Genomic DNA, 27,243 nt, shown 5'->3' on the forward strand with positions numbered 1-27,243 from the left:
GAAATTTCGACCAATGCTGGTAGAAAACTACCAAGCATTGGTTGAAATTTTGACCAACCCCTAGGTGTAATTGTTTTCCAGGCATTCTATAAAATAGTTCACATGCCTTGCGTATGATTTGACATTTTGCATGAATCCTGCACTCTCATCCGACTGATGATGGATTACAAAGAGTGATCTGAAATGATGATGCTAAAAAACACACACAATCAAATCCATTTGTAATGCAAGTTTTTTTTGGATTTGATTGTGTGTGTTTTTTAGCATCATCGTTTCAGATCACTCTTTGTAATCTATCATCAGTCAGATGAGAGTGCAGGATTCATGCAAAATGTCAAATCATATGCAAAGCATGTGAATTGTTTTATAGAATGCCTAAAAAGAACTGACAGTAACTAATCAAACTATCTTAAACAGTGACAATAACTAATATGCTTCTTCATTAATATGCCCAATACAATAAGAGAACTCAGCAACTATGCACAACAAGTTATATGCTAAAAGGAAATCATTTAGGAGATATAGAATAGGGGGAGAGTGGGGAAATCATTTTTTGACTAGCATGAAATATAAGCTTCCAGTACTGTTTCTTGTAGATGATAATGGCAAGTTTACTGAAGAGTCTAGGGTTACAATTATGTTTTCTATCATCCCATCAGGAGTGACAGTAGAACTATCTACAAGTTCCAAAATTGTTGGAGTAGCCCTTAATCCTTCTATTTTTAACCTCTTCATGGTATCCTTGCTCATGACATTTATAAAAGCACCAAGATCAATTAAAGCATTTTTAATAGACTAACTATTTATAATCACATTCACAATTGGACTATCTGGATCAGAATATTTAGGAATGATCAATTTTCCTAACATGATATCAGCCAATTGTCCTACAACATGGACTGTAGTTGGGTCCTTTTTCTTCCTCCCAAGCTTTTTTAGGTAGGTTTCTCTAATGGCTTTTCCATAGATAGGAACATCTTTTATAGCTTGGAATAGGGGTATTTGGTCATGCATATTCTTTAATTGATCAACAATATCATAAGATTGTTCCTCTCTTCATACATGTTTAATTTGTACAAGCTTCTATGGAAAAGGAGGTTCAACTGCTAGCTAGGCTTGAGCTGAAATAGTGACATTAGTTGGGTCAACCTCTTTAGAAATTGGGGGTTCTGATGTTGTAGGAGTATCTAGTATTTTAGTTATAAGAGGCAGTTTAGGCACTAGTATGGTTGTACCAGATCTCAAATGTATATTTGCAACATTCAGAGCATAAACAAGATATTGTTGACCATCAGTAGAGTACATAGGTTGTTGTGACTACTGGTTATTTGGATTTGGCTGAGGTTGTTTAGGTAACTGGGTTTTCTTTTGAGGTTTAGGACTCGTAGGTGGTGGCATTAGTGCAAGTTGTTGGACTGGGGGTGGTAATTGTGGAGTACCAGTATTTTGGTTAGGCCACTATTGAGATCCTCTCCATTGATTTGTGGACTCCCAATTCCCTTGGGGTGGTTGCCATTGGTTTAGCCATTAGTCATTCTGTTATTTTTTCTAGGAAGGTTGGGAATTATGAGACCATTGAGATTGTTGTGGATTATTTGGCCAAGCATTATTCTAGCTAGGTTGACTATAATATGGAGGACCTTAGGTATTACAGTTTTTCCATTAATTACCATATAGATTTAAATTTTATAAAGGGTCTTGAGGCAGACCTTGGCATTGGGCCCATGGCTGGAATTGAGCAACAAAGAATACTTATTCATCATCTCCATTTTTCTTGATGTACTCAATTGGAAGATGTTGGTTTTCCATGCTAGCGACCAATTTTCATTGGCAACCTTTCTTCTGCTTCTGACACTATGGGTAGTACTCAACTAATTATGCCTCAGCTTCTGCATGCTTCTTCTTTGTAGTCATTATGTTGAGATGTGTAGCGACATCATTTATTATATCTTACTTAAAATCTAAGAGTAGATTAGCTATCTCAAGCTTTGAAATACCCTAACTGATTCCTTTAATAGTTGTAGTGTGGTGTCCTTTCCTTTCTTCATGGTTGATCTTGAGTAATTAAGACAAATTTTCTTAAGGTCATCCCAAGAACATTGATACACATCTCCCCTAGCCATCAATTCTAATGCTTCTAGACAACTATCATTCACATCTCTCAAAAAGACTAGCTTTTGTGAATCCTTAGACAACACATGCTGAGGGTACTTCTACAATGTATACAAGAAATGTGAAACATACTCTTCCAATATTTCTTTCTCCTTTTGTGATATTCTAAAAATATCACCTCCTCTTGAATCATTTGCTTTTCAATACTCTTTGTATTTTTCTAGAAACAAAGTTTGCATTTCATCCCAAGTACCTATTGCATTGGCTCTTAAACCCATGAACCATCATAAAGCTAACTCTTTTAGTGTTGCTGGAAATAATTTGAGCTTATGGCCATCAGTGTTGTGGTCAAATCTATGATAGAGTATGTCAAACTCAAACAAGAAAGTATCAGCATCTTTAGTTGCGAGACCATAAAACTTTGGAAGAGCATTTGGAGGTATATTTTTGAGATTAACATTGGTTACAAAGCTTGGAAGAGGAAATGGAAAAGTAGGTTGTGCCATTACTAGAGGTATTTGATTATGAGGTTGTTGTTGAAAAGGGATATTGGGCACTAGATTTGTTAACAATTGGTGGATTTGGAGCAATACTATCAAGAAAAATGGTCAAAATTTCAGCAAAAGGTTGAAGGCCACTTGTATCCAAAGGTTCTGCCCTTCAGGATGATTCTATAGAAAAAATAGGGCTTGTGTTTGAAAAAGGCAACTCAGCTTCTTCTTCAATTTCTTCATTCAGATTAACGAGTTCCCATGGAAGAAATCTTACATATTCATCTCGTGGTCTTCCTCTTCAATGCATGCAAAATTGGTGACTTGTGAATCGAACATTCAATCTTATGGTTTCTAACTAACACGCTAATCTAAAAAAATAGAGGACTCATGAAGGTTCCTAGTTTGACACCATCCATGACAACAGCACCAAAAATGCAAGTTTTCATAATAGATCAAGATGATCATACTACTATTCTGCTAACAAGGGTACTATATCCATTTTGAGAACCATCTATTCCATTATGAAAATACATTTGAATTGTCAACCTAGGGACATAGGACTTGAAATGGGTCCACATAGTATGTGCACCAAGTTCCTTTAAGAGTCTTAACACCTGTGCTGCAAGAAAGTAAAATGCATGAAAGGAATCTATAATACTGATACAAAAGAGTAAACACACTTAGATTATCAATAGAGAACTATAGAAACTATAGAAAAGGGAATTCTAAACTAGTTAATAGTTCAAATATCCACTATGATAGTTTTCCACAAGTGATGTAGGGCTAATATAGTAAATCTATCTTAAACAAAAAATTACAAGAAACAAATCTACTCTACCTAAATCTATTCCACCTCCCAAGTGGGCCCCCTTGGTTGGCTTCAACTAACTTAAGAACACAATAAGTTATCCAAAATCAATCTCTCATTAGAATTCTTCTTTTGTTACATGACTGAAAAATTTATAGAGAATAGAGAACAACTTCAAAATTTGTGAATCCCCTCACTCAATCTAACTTTCCATATATATAGAGGATTGGAACTTATAACATAAAAACTCGTGAGAAAACATCATTAGTAAAAAAAAGGGTGGGATGTCAACCATGAATTTTAGAATATTGATTGAGTAATAGAATAATGGTCTGTAAATAATGTAACAAGTCAACTTTCTAAAATAACTCCTTTCACGGACATGGTTTATCACCCAAAATTAACCTATGCTTCTCATGCTATGACCGATCTTCATTACTCCTTCTTTAACATGGTGCTCGGCACTCTTTGCACCACTTATACATTTCCTAAAGATTAGAAACATTTGAACACATACAATAACATTTCTTTTCTCATTCAAATATTAAAACATAGCTTAAAACATTTATATGAAATACTACACTTTATATATAATATTAAGCAAGGTATGTCATATCCACTATCCATAAGTTTAATAGGTTCTAGCTACATTCAGTATAAGTTCACAAGACATTTAAAACAAATATTTTGGAATTATTTTTCTCATGGCTTAGAGAGTAAGTTTAGACTATATAAAAACTATATCAAATTTGAGATATCAATATGTCTCATCAGTGTGTCATATAGTCTAGATGATATTTTATTTCTTTATAACTATTGTAATCATGTTGTAATCTCTTAACCAAGTGTTCTTCAATAAAAATCATATGAAAAATTATTAACAATGTGCCTCTCAAAAGAAGTGTTTAAATCCTATAACAAGGTAGCCTTAATAGGTTGATTGTAATCCTAATAGTTTATAGAAAATTTTACCATATGCATTCTCAAAAGGAATAAGGCATAGCTCTTAACTGGGAAACCTTTTATCTACAGTAAAGGTTAATGGGTATATTATTTCCACCATGATTTTCATGCTCTCATCAAGGGTTTCTACATATAAATTTGCGTCTCCATTGATGAGTGCTTTTGTTGTTGTGTTGGTATTTAACTAGCTATTGTTCAGTGTATTTAAATGGTTCAAAGGGTAACCAATTTTTGAGTCCAAACTGATTTACCCCCTCCCCCCCCCCCCCCCTCTTAGTATCGGTTGTGACCAAAAATTCATATCAAATTACAAATCATAATAGATATAAGCTTAAAATATTGATGGAAGATCAAGTAGTAGCCATGAAGTACAAAAAGAAATATGAGGAATATCTTGAAACTATTGATGACCTAAAGTAGATGTTGGGATAATCATTAGTGAAGAGAAAGAGACTCATGAAGAAACTCAATGAAATTCCTAAGATCATTGAGAAAAATGTAGAGCATGGTCACTCAAATAGATCAGAGGAAACAATCTCTAACCTCATGACTAAAATAAGAAGTTAAGAAAGTCTATCACAAAGTTATATAAAGAACTAGAAGAAATATTAAAGAAGCTAAGCCAAGAACAAAAAGAGAAATATGATACTACATAGGCACTAGAGAAAGATAAAAAAATGCACTAAAGAAAGCACTAGAAGCCAAAAGAATTGCCAAAGAGAATGCCATATGAAAGGATGATGAGATTCAAAAGTTGACCAAGGAACTAAGGAGAACTGATGAAAGAAATGAGAAGATGAAAAAGTTCATCGACATCTCTAAGAAGATATATGAGAGACTCAAGCCTCAGAGGAAGACCAAGAGTACAATCAGTCTTCTCTATGAAGGTGACAGCAAGACTAAAATAGGTGATCCATCTAGAAGAAAAAACTAGAGCCAATAAAGATGAGGGAAAACATCATCTAAAAGTAAACATCTCATAGTTTTGTTAAAGTAGGTCACACCTCAAATATATGTTGTCATAGAAAGGTTGCACCCACAACACAAAATGTGTTCGATGGGTATTGTAGCACATTCTACCACTATTATCACTCTTCTCAAGAGTACAAATCTCATTCAAATGAGAAAATATTCAATGTTTATTATTACTTATATAACAAGTATGGACATAATGCTAAGTTTTTTAGATCAAGAGAAAGGTCAATTGAGAAATCTCTGAGAACCTCTAGTCCTAGTTAGAAGAACAAGTTCAATACACCAATATGTTTAACCTATGAGAGTAAAGGACATATGAAAAAATAATACAAATTAAGAACTGATCAAAGAAACTACTTAAGACTATGGAGAGGAACGGACATGACTTCTTCCTATTGTGGTAAAATAGGTCATCTTTCTAAAGACTATTGATCAAGAATAAGAGTCCAAGTGCAAATTCTAGATAATAGCTTTGAAAGAGAAAGATTACAGACAAAGAGAAAATTAGAAGAGACTTCAACAAAGTATTGACAACTAAAGTCAATGATGGTGAAGTAGCCAAGTTTGAAGAAGTTGGAAGCTCATTGGTTGAGGGTGAGACTTATAAGGATAACTAAGATAATCAAAGCTTAGAAGGGGTTGTGTGTGAGAGTAAATATCATATGCTAGTCCCCTATTCAAAATTGATAAAACAATGCACTAGAAGAGGATGAAAAACCTATGAAAAGATAGAATTGTGTAAGGATTATGACCGTTATTATACATGCCATTAGCATTAATTGAAAAATGATTGATAGGTAACTATTTTGTTTATTGTTTCATATTAATGTTAACCTAATAGCTATTTATTGAAGGGTATAAATAGGTTCACAAGGTTACATTAACTTCTTTGCAAACTCAAATTCTTGAGTTATACAAAAAAAAATTAAAAACCTAGCTGAGAAATTGTGTGTCATTCTACCTACACATAAATTCCTAATTTGAAGGTGTAGAGTGAGAAGAAAGAAGAGAAAACCAACCTCAAAAATAACAAAAGGAATCATGGCACAAGGTATTTACAAGATTGAGCTAGTGAGAAAGAAGGAATTCACTAAACAAATGTATGTGGTTACATCACTAAGAAGAAGTTAGGAACTAGATAGAAATATTATACTCACTACCTACAAACATGTTGCACACTAAACATTATAAGTGCATTTTTAAAGACAAAAATCATGGAGCTAGGAGTAGACAAGATTTATGAGGTATTCTATAGATTCGTCAAGAATGAAAGATTGATGAAGCAATGGAAACTCCTTCTGAACACCATATTAAATCATGCAATAGGCATTCCTAACTTCATTCAAGAAGATTCTGTGAGACTTGTACTAAGAAGAGTACACAATCAATATATGTGGCTCAAAAGACCTTACAGAATCAACGAGAAAGTCTTCCAAAGGGTAACAAGGTTTAATGGCACTAGAGTGAAACTAAAAATAGGAAAGGTCATACTTGATGAAGTTTCCAAAATGACCAAAGAGAGGAAATAAGGATAGTCATTAGCCATCGATGATATACCAGGCCCTGATATGAGGTTTATTGCCATGGTAATTGCATATTGAATCTATTACTCTAGTAAGAAGAATAGTATACCCCATGGAGAAGCATATGGATCATAACATATTATAAACAATAATTCCTTACATCACCTGAGTGGATGGTTGCATGAATGATTGATGGAAAACCTAACAAAGGTCAAAGAGAAATACAAGGTACACCCATTTTGAATCCATTTTGGTATGTATATTCTTCTATTTTAAGATAGAAAGTCCTATGAAAGGATTAGTCAATTAGTTAAGGGACATGCACATTTCTAAAAAAATTTACAAAATATATATGATGCTAGGAGATAATAAAGATATTTTTTTTCAAAATATATTTTAATAGATTAAGGGAGCTAATGTGAATAAGGGAAAGGATATTTTCTACTCTATTAGAGGAGTATAAGAATGATTTATGTTTTATGTCATAGATAAACACTTGCATGATACAAACTATAAACCTTAGAACACATTGGCTTACAACATTCTAGTTTGAGTTGATAGAGAAAGAGGCTAGACCCTCTATAGAGTGACTTATGTCAATTCCAATTGACCCCAAGCTTCCAATGCACAAAACTTGCACAATGAAAAGGATTGTAGGCACAAAATTTGAGAAATACAACAATGAAACCATAAAATATGCAATTAAGGTAAGCAAAAATAAAGGTGGAACCAAATCTCAAACCAATTCAAGCAAGAAGATGAAGTTCAATAGTGAAGATATGTCATGTTTGAGGACATGAGAGGATGAAGAGATTAACATTAACTTAGGAAGAGAGTCATCCTTTCTTGAACTAAAGATAAGTGAAGAGGATATGATAAAGAAGAAGAGGAACAATGGTGAACAAAGGAAGAAGCATTCTCCTCTCCACAAGAGTTCAAAACTATCCATAGAAGAATCATCATCAAGGATGAAAAGACCTATAAAAAGAGGTAGTAGTTCAATCCCTCCACTTTCAACTGAGGATATAATAAATTATATAGTTCATAATAAAAACTAAACCACAATAAAAGTACAGATATCCACTCATGAGTGAGAAGAATTTGAATAGTGTTATAAGCATTGTACTAGTTAGTATGAGGACTTATAGATGGACACATGTAATGGTGAAGAGTGAACTTTCAAAATATGTAGCACCTATAATTTGCAAAAGATGACAGACAAGAGTTGCTAAACTCAAAACTATCCTGGATGATGCACTAACTAAAGTTAGGCTAGAATATGCCCCATCAAAATGAAAATTGTATGTAGATGCATACTTTGAAGAATATGGAACTCAAGAAAATATTGCATTGATAACTAGGAGGAGAAAAGGAAGTATTTAAATTTCTAGTCAGGAGTTGGAAGACCATAGAAAACGAAATGGAGTTGATATGTACTCAGAAGAAAATTGAGCAAGTCAAAGCTCAAACTCTAGTAGATCCAAAACATATGAGTGTTCAAATACAGGAAAAGGAGAATAAGATTAAGCCTATTGGATCTAGTAGAGAAGCTAAAGAAGAGAAATATAATGAAGAAATTCTACATATACCTATTTATTTTAATCCTCTTTAATCACCTAGGAGAGAACAATACAAAAATGCTCATAGTGGAGTTGTTCTATAAAGTGAGAGATGACCAAGGATATGTTAGTCCCAACTAATGGTGTAACTAATAATGTTGCAAATGTTTTTAAAATATTCATATTATTTGTTATGTTTTTACTGATCTCAATTCTTATTTGATTATACATTATGCTAATTTAATAGAGTTTCATATCATTTAATTGATGAAGAGGATTTGAAGAAAGTATGTTGGTGAGTATGAGATTCAAGAAAGATACTATTCACTAAGTCACTACAATATTCAACAAACTATTGGTAAAGAAAAGTTGAAAGTTCAATATTAACTGAGTAAGTTTGATATTGACCAAGTGATGTATTACATGAGTGAAATATTATTTTCACCAAGTAATAGAAATAATAAAATAATTGTAAAGATGGAATCTAAGGCCAGATATAGGTATATCTTGTAACCAAATTTACAAGATCTATCGTTGGAAAAATGCAATGAAGATCTAATGATGGAGATTGAAGAAGATAAGGATGAGCATAAAGTTCTATGAAAGTTATATTTTCTAAGTGACTAAATGAAATGAGTTTGAGATCAATAATTGTGATTAAGAAGCACTAATTGGAAGAATCTTGAAGTACAAAGACTGCTATTTAAAGAGGAGTTGAACAAGCATTTAACTGATGATATTGTTGGTTAAGGACTAAAAGCAAGTGAAGTTTTTGTTAAAAGAATCAAGAGTAAGTCAAGAAGAGAAAAGATAAGAGAAAATAAGAGTTAAGGAAAAGTGAAAGTGTAAAGGAGTCAATCATCTAATAAATAGATCAATTGAAAGAGATTATAAAGAACCACATAGAAAAGAGATCTAAACAAGAAAGGTAGTGCTAAACCTAATAGATCACTTTGTATTTCTATTTTCTAATCACTATTGGAAAAACAACTCTTAATCAAGTGGACCTAACAAGTTAGTGAAATCCTATATGGTAACAACAATTAGTGGTATTTATAAGTCCTTTAGAGCTTACAACTCTTCAGAAAAGATCAATGAGTGATAAGATCTAGATGATTTTTTGGTGTAAATCCTCTAACTAAGTTACATTAATAATGTGTATGCAAAAATTTAACAAGGTTGACTCCTAGAAGAGATCACTCAAAAAGAGTAAAAAAATTGGGTTTTTGGTCCCAAGTGGTTTTTACCCTTTATAGGGTTTCCATGTAAAAAATCTTTATATCAAGTGTGTGATTGTTGTTATGTTTCAAGATGATTTTCAAGGTATTTAGTTTTTACCACAACTCATTGACTAGGTAAATGATTGGTAATAAATAAGTTTTATTAGTAAAAGTAATAATAATAGAAATAGTGAATGAATAGTTTGGAATGAAAATGAATGAGTGAGTTAATTAAGAAGTTGAATGAGATCATTAAGTAGATGCTCATGATGTTATTAAAATGTGTTTGGTACTAAAGTGCTTGAAGGGAGTGTAAGATAACTAGACATAATTGATCAACCCCTCGTCACCCACCACCCCACCCCCATTATTTATCTAACAATTAGCATCAAAGCATAGTTCTTACAAAAAGAAGTTTAAAGGAACTTGAGCTAATGATTGCAAGATGTGTAAGAGAGGTACCAAATTTGAATTAGGAAAATTTCTCATCATGCCAAGATAAAATGAGGTTAGACTTATCTCGAACTAGATATAATATTTCTCACTAGTTTGATAATGAATGTGATGCACCTTGTGATCCTATGATAGTCGAAGAAATGACTAAAAAGAGAAATCACAATAGTCTAATGGTTGAGACTGTATCAGCACTTAATGATGTTGAGTTTGATGATATCAAGAACAGCACAAATGCTAAATAGATGTGGGACAAATTGGCACTTGTACAGAGAGGAGATCCAAATGTGCTAAGAGATAAAGCTAAAAGTCTTAGAGGTAAGTATGATGACATGAGAATGAAAGAAGGTGAGAATGTTGCATAGTATGTGAACCAAATCAGACAATTTTTAAGTGAGATCAAAGCTATTGGAGGAATTATCATTGATTTTGAAATTATAAGTAAAGATCTTAGAACTCTTCTGCCTATTTATGCAATCAAAGTTTCTACAATTTAAGAAGTGAGAGGTATGCATGGTAATGTTTTGGCACTTGATAGTTTAGTTGGTCAAATGACTACATTTGAATTGATCAATAATGAAAATAGTATGGTTACACACAAAAATGGGTATGTGCAGGATCATGGTGTGCCAAAAAGTGGTGATGTGGAAAAAGTGGAGTTGGAAAATGTCAAAAAGAATTTCAAAATCTGCGCTAACTTTTTTCCACCCATCCTAATAACAAGGCAAAAAGTTTGGGCCAAACCTTATCGGGTACCTCATCCATTATTGGGTACCTGATATCATATCAAGTGCTTGATATGAGATCAAATACCCGAAACCTACAACTAGGATTTTGAAAACAAAAGCCAAGAGCAAATAAGGCATTTGTTGTTGCAACTTGTTTGTATTGCTTCTATTTTGGATATCAGATATAGGAATGGGTACATGGTATAAGTATCAACTTTTTTGTATTTTTTTATGATTTTGAATGAATTTTAATATAAATTAGGTATTTTTAAATAGAAATTGTTGAAAATTAGGTTTTTTTAATAGAAATATTATTTTGTAATTTAAGAGGTATGGCTTACCGGAATGATGACAATGAGCCATGAAGTAATGTTCCTTGAAACCCTCCACCAAATGATCTAGTACCCCCTCAAGACAATTCACCAAATTATCCCCTACCCCCTCACAACCCTCCTCGAATTAAATATGTGATAGAAGAAAATATCACCTGATTGAGGGGCTTGCAAAACACATATAACACTATACTTGCATTGGCTCCCATGTTATCCATGTTAAACACCATAGTGAATAATATTTAAACACTTATTGATGAACAAATTAATGCTATTCACTAGCATGAGGAAATGCATGCCATGTTTGATGATGGGTTGGACTATGATGAAGTTGTGGCCCTAAACATAACTAAAGATTGTTAACCTTTTTACGAACCCAAAAACTACTAAAACACTAGACCACAAAAATCCCAAACTATCAATTAAATGTGCATAAATGAGGCTATACATGTGAACTTTTGGGATCATTAATTAATGGATGGTTTTTGACCATAGAAATTTAGAGGTGCAATTCTATTTCATTAAAAAGTTGTAAGAAAAATTTGTCTTGGGCCTCAAGGTGAGCTACTGGAGCATGAGGCCCAACATGGGTGTAGGAGGAGGAGATCCTCAAGATAGACCCTTTTTCCTATTGGAAGAAACTTGGCACTTTTGTCCCCCCTTCTGATGTCTCCCCCCCTCCTTTAGTGCAACATCTTGATATCATTATAGAAGATAACTCTTAGACTATAAGAGCCATCCATAGATTGACTATCCTATTGATATCCAAGGCTAGGTCAGTATTGCCTCCCTATGTTGATGATGTCGATACGAGTTCATCATCAGTGAGCTCATCACAGGTTTGTGTGCCCCATACTTGCATAACATGAAATAATAATTTTACAAGTCCCATAGGTGATCTTTCTAACTATCATCTTGTATTTGAGGAGGATGATACACCAGATGTGCCTAGAAAGACTGCACACCCTAACGTGAGAGAGGAGTGGCATGCAGAGGCATGGGATCCTTCTATGTCGATACATGTATACATTTTTTTTATGAAGTATGTGATTTAAATTTAATCTTCATAATAAAATAATTTTAACCCTTACTAACTTATACATGTATGTGATCTTCATTCATTTTTAGTTGATAACTAAGGAGGAGCTCAGATAGGTTGATGATGTCACACTCTTAGCTTTTTCATTTGGCCTTGATACATCTATAGTACATTATGTTGTGTTCTCATTTTTTTTTTCTATTTGATATTAGAACATATATGGTTTCTAGTATTTCTTTTCTCTTGTAGGTATCACTTGTTAGTGGGGGGTAGAGTGCAAGGGGTGAGGCACATCCCATTGACAAGGGAAAGGTAATTATGTGCTTTTAAAGTGATTAAATATTGATTCATTCTTGTAAAATGTTTGTGCTAATGAAATTTAATTACATTCCTTATTGTATAGGGTATGGCTCCTTATGATGAATCTAGGCAGATTTGGCATTGTAGACCCTCTGGCATTTTCATTCATAGCGAGAGCCTAATCGTATGTATAGGTATCATTTATTTGTTATTTTCCTTATTTTCATAAACAAATTTGAAACTAATTTCTATGGTATTAATAACTAGGCTTTTGTAACTCATAAGAAACACCTAGTGCACAGGAGGTTGGACATCATTATTTTGTATCTTTGCTCACAGAGCCATTATATCTACAGGAGGAGTCGACAGAGGTAAGCTATAGCTTGAATTATTGATTATATGCTATAAATTTAGTATGATATGAGCTATAGTGTTATATTTTAACTTGTATATCCATCTAAAAAACATACTTGAACATATACAAGCTATAACTAACCAAGTTCTAGAAATCTTGACATATGCAAAGACTCTTGACCGGCACAGGAGGTCAACAAGAGAGGTATTTATGATGAAAGTTTAATACTATAAATCTTTGTTAAAAAAAGAATCATCATGCATTTAAGTAATTCAATGTTAGATACATAGAATCATATAAATTTAGTATCCTAACTTTAGGTTTTCCTTTTTTGTTTATATAGGAGGCATCTTATCCACCTAGTTTAGTAAAGAGGTTGCATTTTAATCATTCACCAGCAACAAAGGATAGTATAGTTTTGATTAAGAAACCTTTACATCAACAAAATTCTAGAGAAAGCATGAAAATAGAATATAGAGAGAATTATCCTAAAGCAACATGAGATAGACCTCCAAAAAAAACATCCAAGAGGTCACAATAGATAGAACTAGAAAAAATAGTAAAAGTATATCAAAGGAACAACAACCGATCAGCTAAGAAGTCTTTATCAGGTCAACAACCTAATCCACCAAAGTTTGCATGTTTTCAGCAACAGCCTTCACCTCATCCTTCTTACTAATCTCCTCATTCTTCTTAGAGTGAGTACAAGTACGTTTGCTTGGTCCCTAAGTATCAACCCTTGGAGGGGAATCCTGGCCCTTATAAGTCTCATTCCTCTTCAAGAGAATACTCACATTTTCCACCAGTTGTTTAACTAGTTTCTCCATATTACCCATCCTAGTTTCTAGTTTGGACACCTTCCCCCAAATGTTGCTAATATCCTTATCCATAACCCATTGTTCAACTTCAATCACTGGGACCTTATGCATGAGATTTTTCACTTCTTCAGCATTCCCTATAACCTCCGAGAGCTTGTCAATATGTTGGCCTAAATTTCACTCCCCTCTAGAAGTTTTTCTTAGTTGTTCCATTTCCTTAGCCAAAAACTACATTTTCTACTTGAGGATACCAATCTCCTTCAGAATAGAACCTGGGTTTCCAAATAAACTATTAGAAGACCCTCTCTGACCTTCAGCTTTATCATCCAAATCTAATATATGCCCCTATTCTCTGTCATCCTCATTATCTGATTCCTCATTCTTCTTTGTATAATACCTATCCTCCTATCACCTTAAGGGTTTTCTTTTCCTCTCCAACCATTGAGCCATATGCTCATCATCAGAAGGAGGAGAAAGCTACTCATCTTGAAAGCATTTTCCCTTTCCTTTGCCACCACTTCTATTATTGAAATGGTCTCTGACAATTTCCTCCACAAAGTCACTTTCTCAGTCATGGTCAAAATCAACATCCTCAACAATCTTTTTCTTCTTTTTTGAGCTTCCACCTGAGCCCTTTTTTGGGCTTACCATACCCCCTTTAGCTTCATCTTGTGTCTTAGAATCATAGCCCTTTTCCTCAATACTCCCTTTCGTATCCTAATCAACCCCTTTCAAAGCAAAGGATAGTATAGTTATCATAGGATGCATCATGAGATATTTTGAGATGGTGTATGCCACATTGTATACAAAAAAATTGATATTATACACATTTTGATGGCGTGATCAGCCACATTTTGTATATGGATCTATGTATTTTGATATATATTTCCATAATTTGTCTATGGATACATGGAGTTTGATATATATTTATGTAATTTTTCTATGGATACATGCATTTTGATATATATTTTTTCATTTATGTGCACAAGGATATACATATTAATTTAGTATAGTATCATTCAATTTATCATGTATCATGTGTATTGTTCATGTTTATGGAATATCATTCATTTTGATCATATTTGTTATATTCGATTCAAATGCAATAATTTGTGAAGAACATTTTAACAACATTTATTATCAAATTTTGATGCAATATTTAATTTGAAATTATATAATATATGTTTAATTTTAAATGATCTTTTCAATCCCTTAAGATGTCCAAAATTAGCCAAATCCATAGCCAATTTGGTCTTAGGATCCCATATTTGGTCTTACAAGATGTTTCAGTATGTACTAGTCGCAAATGTTATTGGGGCTCTATGGTCAAAATAGAGGTGTCACTAAGTTATTGTAGACCTCAACATAATTGTCCTATAGCATTCTACATTTCACCGAAGCCCCCATGAGCTCTGAGTTACGACCCTTAGAAGATTGACCTCAAAACTCACTTAGAGCACCTTAGAGACTCTTTAGTACAGGATGGCAATGAATGTTGGAGGCTCTTCATGGATGAAACAAGGGTGTCACTATGGTTCACCTGCCCATCCAAAGCTAATGGCACTAATGATTTAATGCCATGACTAGTGTCTCAAAGTTACACAATGATGCACCTATGAATTGATGCACACTACAAGTTTTGGCATCAACCAAGATCATTGTGTCAAATTCAAATGGAATGTAATATCTCTAAAATGAGATAGGTTATTTTATACCTCAAAATGAATGACTTGTATCATTTATAATTTCATTGATATCCCCCATGAACTCTGAGTTACAAACTTTGGATGATAGACCTCCAAATGCACTTAGAGCACCTTGGAGATTCTTTAGTATGAGGTGGTAGTGAATGTTGGAAGGTCTCTATAGCTGAAAAAAGGGTGTCACAAGGGTTCACCCACCCATCCAAAGCTAATGGTTCTGATGATATCATGCCAAGATTAGCAGTTTCAAATTTATGCAGTGATGCACCTATGATTTGAGGCGCACTGCAAGTTTTGGCATCAGGTGAGATCATTTTGTCAAATCCAAATCTAATGTGATCTCTCTAAAGTGAGATAGGTTATTGTAGACTCAATATGATTAACTTATACCATTAAAAAAATCATCAATAGCCCCCACAAGCTCCGAATTATGACCCTTAGAAGATTGACATCCAAATGCACTCAAAGCACCTTCAAGACTATTTGTTATGGTCACGAACATTGGAGGCTCTCCACGGATGGAACAAGGATTTTACTAGGGTTCACCCTCCCATATGGAGCTAATGACACTAATGATTTGATGCCAATTTTAGTGGTTTCAAAGTTACACATTGATGCACCTATAACTTGAGGCACACTACAAGTTTTGGCATTGAGTGAGATCATTGTGCTAAATCCAAATGGAATGTGATGTCTCTAAGATGAGATAGGTTATCGTAGACCTTTACATGACCAAATTTTAGCATTAAAATTTTCACTAATAGCCCCCATGATCTCTGAGTTACGACCCTCGAAAGATCTACCTCAAAATGCACTTAGAGCACCTTGGAGACTCTTTAATAGGGGGTGGCTAAAAATGTTGTAGTCTCTCTATGGCTAGAAAAAGGGTGTCACTAGGGTTCACGCACCCATATAGAGCTAATATCACTAATAATTTGATAGAAATATCAATGGTTTCAAAGTTATGGAGTGATGCACCTATAAACTGCGGCACAATACAAGTTTTGGCATCGAGCAAGATTATTGTGTTGAATCTAGACAGAATGTGATCTCTCCAAGATGAGATAAGTTATTATATACCTCAACATGACCTTCCTATATAATTCAAAATTTCACTAATAGCCCCCATGAGCTCTAAGTTATGACCCTCAAAAGATTGACCTCCAAATGCATTAAGAGCACCTTGGAGACTCTTTGGTATGGGGTGGTCACGAATGTTGGAGGCTCTCTACAGCCAAAAAAAGGGTGTCACTAGGGTTCACCCACCCATCCTAAGCTAATAGCATTGATAATTCAATGCCAATATTAGAGTTTCAGAGTTACATAGTGATGCACCTATGAACTAAGGCACACTACAAGTTTTGCAATCGAGCGAGATCATTGTGTCAAATCCAAATGGAATATAATCTCTTAGAAAATAGTTAGGTTATTATAGACCTCAACATGACCAACTTGTATCATTCAAAATTTCATCAATAGCCCCCATGAGCTCTAAATTATGACCCTCAAAAGGTTGACCTACAAACCCACTTAGAGTACCTTGGAGACTCTTTGGTATGGGGTGGTTGCGAACATTAGAGAATCTCTACAGCTGGGACAAAGGTGTCACTAGGGTTCACTCACCTATCTAGAGCCAATAACATTGGTAATTTGATGTCAAGATTAGTAGTTTCAAATTTATGTAGTGACTCACCTATGACTGGAGTCACACTACAAGATTTGGCATTGAGTGAGATCATTGTGCCAAATCCAAATGGAATGTGATCTCTCTAAAATGAGATGGGTTATTGTATACCTTGACATGACTATCCTATAGCATTCAAGTTTTCACTAATAGCCCCCATGAGCTTTGAGTTATGATCCTCAAAAGATCAACCTCCAAACGTACTAAGAGCACCTTGGAGACTCTTGAGTATGGGGTGGTTGCAAGCACACTAACTTTGCTTGGCACCTACTATCCACTCGATCAAGCTTGGTAGACTTAATTCTCCATACTTGTTCTTCTAAACTTTTTTATTGTATCCAACCTTTACAACATTAAGTAGATAATCAATGTATTATATCGTCATTTTCTTAACTGATCTTTGTATTCATTTTCATTACCATAACTCAACCTTTTCTCTAGGTGCTTTTTTAATCTCTTTTTGTCAAATCCTCCTCATCAATAAAATAAATGATAGTACACGAACCAAATAAGTTGTCTTACCAATAAGTAGCAGGTTTGACATTAGTGACAAAACAATGATTGAAACACATTCTTGTCATGCCCAAATACAGGGTAAAAATACATCAATTTTTTTTTAAGTGATAATAGGATTAAATGTAATACATAAGTATTCAAATAGAATTACTTAACTTCCTCATAATCATGTATAATTATGAAATTTAAGTACCAATCAAATGTGAATTTTCTTAACATATTTTAAACTTAAATTGCATAACTAAATATATATCACCATGTTATCTAATTAACCTAAATCAAATGAATAAAATTTCAAAATATAAGAATGTTGTAGGAAGGTGAAACATCATTACATCTAATTTCAAGTAAACATATGCAAAAACTGAAATACCAGAAATATCATATGCAAGAATATTACTCAATTTTTTTATCAACACACATGGTCCAGCCACTTCTCATTTATTTTATTTTACCACCTAATTCAAAGGCTCCATTGGGAAAGAACCAGGAAGAAAACACGACATCATAGGCATTTCTACAATAAGTTTAAAAATAAAATTTTACATAGGATTACTATCCTGAGGAGAAATCTCGCAACATATTTGAATTCAATAACAATTCTAAATTTCCTTCTTGGCTCCCCAATAGTGAACCCATTACAAAGTCTATAACACATCAAGGTGATCATGGAGAGAATGAAAATCAATTGGGAGACAACCAATCTTAACATGAAGCCAATTTCAAACATTCACTCCCATCTAGATTTGTACAATAGGTTCGTCATTGAACCAAACTAGGAAGAAGGTGAATTTTTCCAATAGGAGATTCCGCCCACAACACCATAAAAGGTGCCCTTTTGGGGCTATAATCACAAGAACTTCCATTCTTGCATTTTTTAAATCCAAAACTAGAAACATGGTTTGTGCTAACGAGTAGGGGCCCATAACACCCTACTTTCTCTCCCTCTCCTCGTCCTAAGAAGAGACTCTACACTGTCGAAGTCCAACTGAAGACCTCCTCCCATACATGGCCACTTTTTTCCTATTCAAGGGTGAGTAATGTCAATACAAACCATACAATCCCTGCAAAAATCAAAGTAAAATACTAAGGAATAACATTTATGAAAACCCATTTCAATCCCTCCCAAACACATTCAACAAACGCATGAACATAGATATGAAAAAAAAATGACTTAAGCATGAAGCACAGTATGAACAACATGATCTTGAGGGATTTCCTACCTTCACAATAAGGTTATGGCAATTGTACAATTTGAGATGAGCTTCCCTTCCTTCTCCTTCTCCTTCAATCTTGAATTTCTCTCTAAAACTAGAGGTTGGGTGAACACTCTTCCTCCCTCAAATTTGCCTCTAAATAGGATATTAACTCAACCACCTCCAAAATGTAATAACTCCCCAACTTACCTCAAGGTTCTAGAGTCTTCTAATTCATCTTGACATAAGGCTAACTTCAAGGTGGAGTTTAACTTATCCAACTCATGGTGAAACATTCAATTTTCGCAATAAAGAAAAAATAAGATATTTGGGTGACTGTAAAAGTCAACAAAAGGGGCTAGAGAGGTGAAAAATGCCTCCAACCCATACCCATACCCCTTAAGTACTTGTTTTCAAGATTTTGGGCCTTTAGGACTAATTAGGGACCTATCAAAATGCTAAAAAAAATGGACTTCCTAACAACCCTAAAAAATGCAAATTAATCACTAATCTTGATTAGGGTAATTAATCTCAATTACTAACTAATTAGAAAAAATGTAACTAACCTAGTCCAACTTAGATCTTTAGGTTACTTGGTTAACCCTAACTATCAAGTTGAAATGCATATATGAGTCACGAGTGTCAAGTGACACTATAAAATCATTGTTACAAAACATTAACACTTGATGCTTACAAAATGATACATTCATTCAATTCATGATACAAATAAAAGATGAACAACGGGGTCTGCATCTTTTATTAGACTCAACCTTGGTTTCCATAAATAGTGCATAGGGTTTAGTTATGATTCTCTGTTAGATTCTTTGGCTAATAAATCCTATACACATCAATAGCTTAAAAAAATCACATGCATATATTTAAAACTTATTTGGACAGTTGCATAAATCAAAACATAAATCTTTCATTTAAATAACCCTTTCTAATTTTGGCACACATATTTAGTCACCAGTAATTACAAAATCAATATAACATAACTTTATTCATTAATTCAAAATAAAATACTAGAATAATCATCATTAGCCATGCATAAAATTAAACATCATAAACATCGTCAATAAGGCATACTGAACTATCTAAAAGCATAAAACCTAATCATCAAGGTACCAAAATCAACACCCTCATCATTAGGTGAAAATGCCTCGTATCATTGTTAGTGAAATTTTAATGGTTAAACAGTCAAGATAATGTAGTAGTTCTCGAATCACTGAGTATTAAGACATGAATGTATCAACTGATCTCAATTTCATTAGGACATTCACAACATAAAACATTACTTCATATCTATTTAAATCTCTTATAATGGTTTTAACAGAGAATTCATATTTGATAAGTACATATTAGGAGGGACCTTACATCCTCCCCCACTAGGCTTTGACTTCCTCCTGGAAGTCACACAACTAAAAATATTCGTTCTATGCTAGACCTTGTCTAGAATTATTCCAAGATTTACTTGTGTAAAATTAATGATTAATAATTTATGTACATACTTAGGGATGATAACATAATTACCTAATTATTCTTACTAAAAGAAAACTTAAATCCAAAACTTTGACATGGTTGCAATTTCTAGGATAAAATACTTCTTAAAACATATTGGTCACATATAAGCAACATTCAAATCTAGTATCAAATACTTATAGAATCTCTAATACTAATAATATAATAAGATGTTCTGAATTCTACATACCCACTCATTGGGTAATAGCTATATGAGACTCCCTCAAATGAGGTTTTCTTATAATGCAACTTGGCTCTTTATGTAGGGCTAATCATTTTTCCTTTAGAGTTTCTATGACATTGATTTCTTGATAGGATACTAAACAGTCCATTGTTACACCTGCACCTTTTTTTTGGTCTAGAAGTCCATTAGGTTATCTCGTAACCTTAACAAGTTTGATATTGGGGTGCAATTCATTGCTCATAATAGACCACAAATATCACTAGTCCTATTCTTGAAGTCTAGGGGAATGGTGGGGCACGAATACTCTCACTAATAACCCCATACCCTAAAGTTATACATCCACTTAATTGTCAGGAATCCTTTTTGGTAGGCCCATCATATGTCACTTTGCCAACAAAATTCACAAGAAAATGCCTCAAATTTAAATTCAACATCAAGGATGAAACATCCAAAGCAAAAGTCTGAAACAAATGAAATAAAGAGTGGCCACAATAGAAAAAATTTTAATCAAGAAATAAAGACATGACCTAGAGGCAAAACAACATCATTAATAATACAATTGGCTAGACAGCCCCACATCACATTGTTGGAAAAAGGAAAGATCATTAAATATCAAAATCTAAAATTAGACAAATAAGGAAATAAATCCAATTACTTACAAAATTTACATTATTGACATAATGTGGTCATACCAAGGTCTCTGAGGAAAATGAGGAATCTTAGGTCTTCCAAATACATTTAGGGATCTTGAATTGATTTATATGGGGATCTATCGAGCATGTCACTCAAACTCTGATTGATCCCACCTACTAACTACATAGCTCACTTTATCGACATCACCCTATGATTAAGGTTTATTGTACCAAGGGGTTTGGCCTGATCAGAACTCGGTCCAAAATGAAAATGCGAGGATACTAATATAAGTCACCTTCAATCCTCTTGTTGTTACGTTGGTTTCCTTTCGAAGAATCTTAACATGTGGGGACATCAATGTCAGTAGAGTTGTACTCTGAGTTGTAGTTACGATATCAAATCTCTTATCTTTAATTCACTAAAATTATATATTTGGTCTCCTATCCATAATCTTTCTTAGGTCAAAATTTACCACAATATACTGATTGAAGTTATGTTATCATTCTCACCAAACTTGGTAAGACCTTGTATACATATATACATCACTGCTTGTATTATTCCATTGTTTACACAAGTTCTAATTATCATCTAATAATGTACTGAATGCTATTGTTCTTATCATACCGCATGGCTTATAATCTTCTTATTTCTTAACTCTGATAACTGAACCTTTAGTTCATGTTAGGTTGATGACCTCATCGCGACTTTACTTACTCTATATTGTAGGGTTATAACTGGTCCAAGAATTTCAATGTTAGAGTATATGAGCATTCACTTGATAGTTAAAAACTTATTTCTCATGCTTATACAATAAGCTTGCTAACATAATTAAAGTCACATAACCCTATCTCAGAAGTTTACATTTTCCCACCATTTAATTTATGTTCTTACCACCATATTTTTAGATAGATTTAATCCCCGATTAGGGTTCCACTACTCATAGTAGAACTAAGATTCATTTATTCTTGAGTGTTCCTAGCTAACTCACTTGTTCAATAGCTCCTCACATTAGTAATCCTATTGTTTGAGGTTTCCAAAGGTTACTTGCAGATTTCAATTGACTTCTCTCTTTTTTTTTTTCAATAACCCACTATATATATACATACTGCACTACAATGGTTATGAGAAGTAGATGAAGGATTAAGATTGAGTTTTGAATACATATCATCAAGATGTAGAGTGGATATCTTCCACATGATGTATGGGTTTGAACCCCTAAAGTCCTAATGATACAGGAGTACGTAGTTAGGTTCAAATTACAAAGCTAAAAGATCAAGTTCAAGATACATATTTAGGGTTTCCAAGTTTCTTAAGTCAACTATGATTTTATCCCTTTATCACTAAAAAAAACCATAATCTTATTGATGTAAATATTTTAAATCCAAAAAAAACACTACTAGCAAACATACATTAAAACTCAAACTAATAATACTAAAATAATAATATTTAAATCTAACAATTATATAATTACTTATCACTCAATTTAAAACCTATACACATACTAACCAACCAATATAAACATACAAATTAAATTCCCAAAAAAAACATTTACAACTAATCTATCTCAAACTTTACTATATAATTGCTAACTTAATATCTAAAGTTTATCATATCCTATCACTTAATAATGTATGTTTAAACAACAATTTAAATTCCTAACTCATACTCTTGAATTACCCTTAATAAAATATACTAAACAAATGACTTAACATCTAACATAACTATCCTAACTTCTAACACATTCTAAACATTAACTAAACCTACTAACAAAATCCACTAAAAACAAAATTTCAAAAAAAAAATTAACTACTAACATCAAATATTACATACATATCCTACTAACAACTAAATAAATCCTAATTTAAAATCCCCTTAACATTCTTTTAACAAATTCTAATACTAACTCATAACTAATAACAAAAATTACTAACTTAAATTATAAACCTAACCCCTTTTACCTTCTAACATTCAAATCTTCCTACAACCTATCGATTAGCAAGTGGCCGCCCAAAGCTTGGCACTTCATAAAGATCTCTCATGCTGACCAAGGAAAAAGGACAAGTCAGAGATGGTGTGTGCTATTGGATGGAGGTTAAGTGTCCCTTCAAAGGTGGTGGCAACTGATTTATTTTCAAATGCAAATCTCCCTCATTTTTAACCTTGTTGGCATCCTTCTCTAAATCTTTTCCACCACACAGCCCAAAGGAAAATGATATTCCAAGAATGTCTTGGGTAGTCAAGCTAGCGCTATATTCTCTACTCTACTTTACAGTATTTAATTTCATACTTACAAAATTTCAAGTCTTCTCCTCAATAATATCATAGGCGGAAGATTCCTCTATACATTTCTTTCCAATAATTCATTTCTTTTTCCATTGTACAGAGAATTTCAAGCACATAAAGAATGCAAAAAACAATATAAAGCCAAAACAATGTAAACAAGGAAGCAAAGCAATGTGCATGTGAGCTTTTATGGAATCTTCTTTAGTTATATCGAATACTACTGATCTAATTTGATTTTTGATCACAAATTACTGGTCTTCCTCTTTTCTTGAACCTCTGTATATTTTTTTTGGGCATTCAAACTGTAATTAACCACATGTTGAGCTAATGTTGTAGGATATTAAAGCTTAGGAAAAATACAACAACTGTGCAACAGCAATGTAGGTTTCAATACTCATACTTCAAATTTTCTTTTGTTTTTGTGAATTTCTCTTTCCTCCTATAGTGAACTGATTTTTTTTTCACAATTTATTGCAGACTATGGAATTGAAATTTGAGATGGTAGGATATAACTATGAGCAAAAGATTAAGAGAAGCATAGCCAAACTCAAAGGTAATAACTAGTTCATTGCTTTTAATAAATGATGAAGAAAACATGTATATATTTTTGAAATCCTTTCAAGAATGATGGCTGAGGGAAGGGGGATTTTGTTAATATTGTGGTTAATGTGTCGATTTTCTTGAAGGGATTTACTCTTTATCAAAGAGTTAATGTGTTTTAATATTTGGTGGACAACAAGTTTGAAGTTTTTTTTAAAAATAAAATGCTTTGTGATTCACAATGCAAAAAATTAATGTTTTGTTTTGACTGTTTCCCATACTCCAACCTCCCTACACGTCACCCCAAGTGGACTTGGATGCTTCCCCATGCCTCCACACTCTTTCAAAGGGCTGTAAATTGTAGGAAGGGGATCTCTTAGCAGGTTGTATGCCAAGTTTAAATTGGAGAAAATGGAAACTTTTTTTTTTTTAAATGTCATTCTTAGTAAAAATATGCTCAACTTTAGTGTTCCCACAAATGTTTTTACCTAGCCTACTAGTCATGTCAGGTCTGACATGGGGGCACATAAAAGTTTTTTTTTTTTTTTCTGCAGACCTTGGAAATCATGACAACACCTAGCATGGGAGGGAAGGAGAACTAGGTGAGTTTTGAAAAAATGAACTTGTCTCCATTGTTGACTTATATATCATCCTCTAACTCTACGCTCATCCCTCTAACATTGTGTCAGGAGGTGTCATTCTTTTAAGTGCTTGGCAAGAGGAATTTATTTTATTTTGTCTAAACTAGAGGGTGGCATTAATGTTTTAAAGGTTTATGGTTGGCGGTGAGAGATATAATAGAATTAGCTTATTTCTTTTTATTCATTTGTTTTATGCAATGTATTTTATAATTTAAAACTATTAATTGAATAAGAAATCAAGGGTTTTTAATGGAATCTAACAAGGAATATACTTTGTTCCAAGTAGGATTTAAAATTTCCTCATACAAAAGGCAGAGAGTCTTTTGTACTAAGAGGATAATTTTTATTTTTTTTCAAGACCATTTTTTTCTCTAAGTATAGATTTTCAAATTTATTAATTTAGCCAAGAGGGATTTTTTTTTTTAAAGTTGATTATAACATAGAGTTTAAATGTCTTGTTAATACAATAACATAGGACTATTTCCCCTTCCAATAAAATACAAAAATGTGAGAGGAGGTTTAATTCATGAAGTTTTAAATGTCCACACTTTCCATGGACCCATTGTTGCCCAAGTGTTCCGTAACTAGGCTCTAATAATTCTCATACTTGTATCAATCTGTTCTCAACAATCTTCCTCTTTGGCATTGATGGAAAACTAGTACAACCAAAAATAATACCAAAAAAAAAAAAAATCTGTGTATTGAAATCTCTCCCTCTATCAATATCTTTCAACTTTTATATTGGTTACAAAATTCTATTTTGATCAACAGCCAATCAACTCATCCTTATGACTCCCACTTTATCACTTCATTTTTTTTTCAGGTATCTATGTGTTCTTATATCTCCCTCAGTATTATCTCTCTCTTTCTAGGTATATGTATCTCTTTTAACCATCAAGTATACTATCTCCCTTTCTGTATAATATATATCTCTCTTTGACAACAATACCAAAGGCTTGTCATCTTATCAAGTAGATATGAACATTTTTATTTTCTCCCTCTGTCACCTAGCTTGTGACTAATTTGTAACTCTAGCTCTTTGATTACTTTAGGTAGCTCCTAAAGTAAGATCCATTGCATCAATGTGTAATATATGTCAATCATCTCAGTTAATGTAGGGAACTTTTCATGCTTCTTAAATAGCCTTGGATATGGGTATCACCCCTAGTTTACCTCTTAGATATTCATGAGCATCCTTACCTAATGTTTTTGTGAAGATATTAGCTATTTTCTCTTTTTTATTCACATATTCCATCTTCACCTCTTTATCGTGAACTAACTCTCTCAAGTAATGAAACTTGATTGTAATGTGCTTTGTCTTTGTATGCATCACAGGGTTCTTTGATATATTTATAGCACTTGTATTATCACAATAAAGTATCATAGGTTCAGTGATTTCCTCCTTCATACCTTTGAGTAGATATTTGATCCATACAATGTTTGTACAATTTACTACAGCATTAACATATTCAGCTTTGGCAGTGGATTGAGATATGCAGTTTTGTTTCTTGCTAGTCCATGTAACCAGTCTTTTTCCTAAGAAAAATACTCCTCCACTAGTGTTCTTTTTGTCATCAATATTTGTATCCCAATTAGCATCAATGTAGGCATTTAACCCAAACTTCTCATTTTTCTTATAGTATAGACCATAGTCTTCTGTACTTTTCAAATATCTCATTATTTTCTTAACAACCATCAAGTGATTCTCCCAGGGATTAGCAAAGAATCTTGTAACTATCCCAATAGATAATACAATATTAGGTTTTCTATGTACTACATTTTGCAATTTTCCAATCCTAGACCTATATAATGTTTGATTCACCTTAGTTGACTCATCATTCTTTGACAATTTGTGTCCTATCACCATATGTGTGATTAATGGCTTGGAATATTCCAATCCAAAAGTTTTGAATATCTCCTTTACATATTTTGATTGAGTGACGTATATACCATTTTTCATTTGATGTACTTGCAAACCCACAAAGAACTTGATCTCTCCTAACATAGACATCTCAAATTCTTTCTTCATTTCATTTGTAAAGGCTTTACATAAAGTATCTTGACTAGTATGATATCATCAACAAAAATTTTAGATAGTAAGATACCTTTGCCTTTCTCTATCTTCAAGTATAGATTGTTATTATCATCAATTCTCTTAAATCCAATCTTCACAAGATAATTGTGAAGCCTTTCATACCATGCTCTTGGTGCTTGCTTCAAATCATATAAAGCTTTGTGTATTCTACATACCATTTTTTTATTATTAGCATCAAAAAACCCTTCTAGTTGTTCTATATAGACCTCTTCTTTCAATATGCCATTCAAAAATGTAGATTTAACATCCATTTGATAAACTGTGAAACCTTTGTATGCAAAGTAAGCAAGAAAAGTTCTTACTCCTTCCAATCTTGCAACAAGAGTGAATGTTTCTCCATAGTATATCCCTTCTTCTTGTGCATACCCCTTGTACACTAATCTTGCCTTATTCCTTGTGACTTCACCATTTTCATCTAACTAGTTTCTGTATATCCACTTGGTGCCAATCACATTTTTATCTTCTGGTCTAGGAACTAAAGTCCATGTCTTATTCTTTTCAATATGTTCAATCTCTTCTTTCATGGAATTACTCTAGTCCACATCTTCTAAGTCATATTTCACTATTTTAG

This window comes from Cupressus sempervirens, chromosome 11, assembly GCF_028749045.1.
Source record: "Cupressus sempervirens isolate cs-2001-9-10 chromosome 11, ASM2874904v1, whole genome shotgun sequence".
In the NCBI taxonomy this organism is placed as follows: Eukaryota; Viridiplantae; Streptophyta; class Pinopsida; order Cupressales; family Cupressaceae; genus Cupressus; species Cupressus sempervirens.